The sequence below is a fragment of the Eschrichtius robustus genome, chromosome X, assembly GCF_028021215.1.
Source record: "Eschrichtius robustus isolate mEscRob2 chromosome X, mEscRob2.pri, whole genome shotgun sequence".
NCBI lineage: Eukaryota > Metazoa > Chordata > Mammalia > Artiodactyla > Eschrichtiidae > Eschrichtius > Eschrichtius robustus.
This window is the reverse complement of record NC_090845.1, coordinates 34,893,510-34,898,051: the sequence shown is the minus strand read 5'-3', so window position 1 is coordinate 34,898,051 and position 4,542 is coordinate 34,893,510. Positions and strand designations below refer to the sequence as shown.

Below are 4,542 nucleotides of genomic sequence, written 5' to 3'. Positions count from 1 at the left end.
AAAATGACCACATAGTCTATGATTCCATTCATATAAAATGTCCAGAATAGGTCAATCTAAAGAGACAGAAAGTAGACTAGTGGCTGTCAAGGGCTGAGGCGGCTGGGGGATGGACGAGGTGACTGCTAATGGGTATGGCGTTCCTTTGAGGTTCATGACAATGTGTCAAAACTGATTGTTTTGATGGCTGCACAATCCTGTTAGTACACTAAAATCCATTAACTTGTACCCTTTAAATGAGAGAATGGTTAATATGTAAATTATATCTCAATAAAGCTGTTATTTAAAAAGGAAGAATCTACACCAGTGTGGAGCAGAGGAGATGAGCTAGAAAGAATATGGAGCCCATAAGAAGAATACGGTCGTCTGTCCACCAGTAACTGAAGGAGACTGGTTCCAGGACCCCCGCAGATACCAAAATCCATGGATGCTCAAGTCCTTTATATAAAATGGCGTAGTACAGTCGGCCCTCCATATCTTTGGGTTCTGCATCCATGGACTCAACCAACTGCAGATGGAAAATATTTGGAAAAAGAAAATTCCAAAAAATCCCCAAAGGCAAAACATGAATTTGCGGCACGCTGGCAAGTATTTACACAGCATTTACTTTGCAAGAGGTATTATAAGTAATCTAGAGATGATTTAAAGTGTACAGGAATGTACATAAGTTATATGTAAATACTGCACCATTTTATATAAGGGACTTGAACATCTGTGGATTTTGGTATCCAAGGGGAGTCCTGGAACTAACCCCAGGCGGATACCAAGGTACCATTGTGAAATGTTTCTCCTTCATGAAATCAGGAATGATAGTTTATCCTTTGACATTTTTCCCTATACCAAATATTATTGCATTATTATAGGAAATAATTTGTGCCTCTCCTGATAGTTTAAAGCTGAGTTTCAACGATGTAATTCTTTAACTCCTAAAACTCATAAAACTTTTGGTTTGTCATTGTTCTAGTATGCTTCCAATTATAATGGCTGATTTGTTTCTTTTATTAAAGTTGTACGTACTTTACACAACACATCATCTTGGTGGTGGTTTCTTTTGCAAGTCTGGAAATAATAACATAAATGTTCACTGTCATGCTCTTTCCATTGAATTATTTAAGTAATAAGATAAGAGCTTTCTTGATAGTTCAGCAAGAACAAACTTTGTATCTTTCCATAGTAGAAATTAAAGGCAAAAAGAGATGAAATAGAAATTCGGAGAGGCTGAACACAAAAAAGATGTGAAAGACCTATACACTGACAACTACAAAATATTGCTCAGATAAATGAAAGCATACATACATAAATGAAGAGATGTACCTTTGTCATGGGTCAGGAAACTCAATATTGTTAAGCTGTCAATTATCTCAAAATTTATTTGTAGATTCCATAAAATCCTAATCAAAATCCCCACAGGTTTTTTTTTTTTTTAAGACATTGACAAATTGATTCTAAAATTCCTATAGAAATTCAAAAGACCTACAAGAGTCAAGACAACTTTGTAAAAGAATAAAGAAGTTGGAGGGCGAATACAGCCTAATTTTAAACTTACTGTAAAATATAATCAACACAGAGCAGAACTGGTGTAAAGACAGAAGATTCAATGAAACAGAAACGTGTGTCTAGAAATGGACCCACAAAAATAGGGACAACTTACACTCCCAAAGCTACAAAAGTAATTCAGTGGAGAAAAGCTCCTCTTTTCAAAAAAAATTCTGGAACTATTGGATATCCACAGGCAAAAAATAGAACTAAAAAGAATAACTTTGATCCATATCATTCTTCATCTAAAAAGTTAAATTGAAATAGATGACAGATCTCAATGTAAAACCTAAGATTATACAAATTTTAGCAGAGTGAAAAAAAGTCTTCATGACCTATGGATAGGCAGTTTTCTTATATACAACACAAAAAGACAATCCATAAAAGAACAAACTGATATACTGGACTTCATCAAATGTAAAAACTGCCCTTTGAAAGACGGTGTTAAGACAATGGAAAGACAAAGCACAGATGGAGAAAAAGATTTACAGATCACAGTGCATCCAGAATACACAAAGAATCCTCAAAACAAGAGATGTCAAGCAGAACAATTTTAAAAAGTGCAAAAGTTTGAACAGATTCTTCAGCAAAGGAGAGATATGAATGGCAAATGAGCACATGAACAGATGTTCAACACCAGTAGTCCTCAGGGAAATGCAAATTAAAACCACAATGAGATGCCACTACACACCTATTAGAGCAGCCACAATGAAAATGACTACCCTTACCGAGTGTTAGGGAGTATGTAGACAAAGCGCCATTCTCATACACAACTAGAAGGAATATTAATTAGTACAACCACTTTGGAAAAGTTTGGTGGTGGTCTAAAACATAAAACATCACCTGCTCCCACCGTGCCACTCATAGCTAAAGTTTACCCAAGAGAAATGAAAGTATGTACATGGACATACAAAAACAGGAACACAAATATCTGTGGCAGCTTTATTTATAACAGCCTCAAACCGTAAACAACCCAAATGTCCATCAGAAGGTGAATGGATAAATAAATGGCACTACGTCCATACAACGGAACAGTAACGACAACAGAAAGGAATGTGCTTTCACCCACCGCCCATCCTGGGAGAAATGCAGGCTTCACAGGGCGCCTGCGTTGACCCGCCTCCGGGAAGAACCTGGCTGCACCTGGCTACACGGTCTCCTAGCAACCGGAGAGGCCCGAACAGCAAACTATTGAAGCGGTGGCCCCCCCCCCCAGGGGCCAGGGGAACCATGGCGGACAAGAAGTGGCTGCTAGGACCGGGGCCACTGGAACCGATGCCCCTGGGCATGACCTGCAAGCCCTGGTACAAAGACAAGTTACCCTCCAAGTGTTTCGCAAAGCACAAGAAGATGCTCCCGAAGCTCCCCACCGCCCTGGACAGCCGGCGGTGGATATTTGTGAAAGAGCGGCTGGACGACTTCCGGAAGGGTTGCCCACCTTGTGAAGATCTGATCACTCGCAGCCCTAAGGAGGGCTTTCTCCCCGTGATTGCTCACAGAGTTCCCCAGCATGCCCCCAAAAAGAGTCAGAAAAAGCTGCCCGCGGAAGCAGACCTGTTTTCCACGCTCTCGCCAGCCCAGCTAGCACAGAAGGCATTCGTGGAGGACATCGAAGCCCACCTGACCAAGCATCCCTTGGCTCTCTACCCGAATCTGGAGGAAGATCTACCTGCAGACCTCTTATTAAAGGTGCTGCAAGTGCTCGATCCTGACGGGAAGCTGGAGGACACATGGGCTTATTGTCAGGGCCCCAGGAAAAGAACGAAGTCCCCCACAAAGCTTCGTAAAAAACGTCCTGCCAAGGTCTACCTGGAACCTCCAAAGAAGCCTCCTGTGTCACATCCAGCCAGTTTGCATCACGAAGACAAGAAGTCAAGCAGAAAGGATTCACTCACTGATCCTCCTGTTCACAGAGAAGTACCGAAAGCCATTCGTAAATCCTTCAAATGGGTTGCTGCTTTTGGAAACTTGGGCATTGATGAGGCGCTCATCACGAAACCGGGTGAGGCTGGCTGGGAGCGGCCACCAGCCCAGGATACAGTCTACACGAAGAAAGTAACCCAGGTCCCTTCAAAGGTAAAGGACAGCAGCGGGCTAGAGAAAATGGAGAAGATAAAATTATCCAGAGAGGAAGGAAACTGGGAGAGGAAACCCCAGAAACCACAGAATCCTTATAAACCCAGCTCGGTGGAGATGAGGTATGGTGCGTCGTACCTGAAGCCCAAGTTGTGGAAAAAGCTAGTAAATGACGAACCTTCGATTGACCCCAACGTCTTACTTGAAGATGGGAGTTTTAGAAAGAAGCTTCCTGAACACGACATTCTTGAAGATCGTTATGGAACAATAATGGCATTTAAAGAGTTCATTCTAAGCAAGGGCTACAGGATACCAGACATCCCTGAGAGGCTGTTCCTCAGGAAGGGATGGAAAGACGATTCTGTTAAGACTCCTATACACAAAGTAATAAAAATCAGCCAAAATGGAGATGATGCACGGGAAGATGTTTAGACAGTTTTCTATTTACTACTTACTTGGCTATTTCTCTCTCTCTCATTTTAATATCAATCAGAACTCATGGTGAGTGTCCATCCCACCATGCATGTACAACTTTGATTCTACATCTGTTAATTTAACACCTAATGCTTATAAATATTTCTCAGTGACCTTCTGCTTGGGTTCATCAATATTATAGAAATTTTATCAATTATGAAATCAATATTCACATATACTCTTCTCACATTTTATAATGTTGTGAATACTGCATTGTTGTATCAATTATTTGTAAAAATAAAACCATAAATAAAAGAAGAATTACTTTTTAAAAGTATGATCCAGTTAGGTCAGCTACAAAACGGGATACATTTCAAAATAACTGTGCTGAGAAAAAGGAGTCAGAGAGTTCTATTTGTATTAAAATTATAATGAATTCATCATGACAATTACTTTCTTAAGCAAAACTTGAAATCTGCAGCCAAAATAATGTTAGCCCCATTTAATAATGAAATT

At 40.3% G+C, this 4,542-nt stretch overlaps 1 pseudogene; it reads left to right on the top strand.

The window, feature by feature from the left end:
• Positions 1 to 2,622: 2,622 nt before the first annotated feature.
• LOC137756282 (protein FAM47E pseudogene) lies at positions 2,623 to 4,044 on the top strand (annotated as a pseudogene).
• The last annotated feature ends 498 nt before the right edge of the window (positions 4,045 to 4,542 follow it).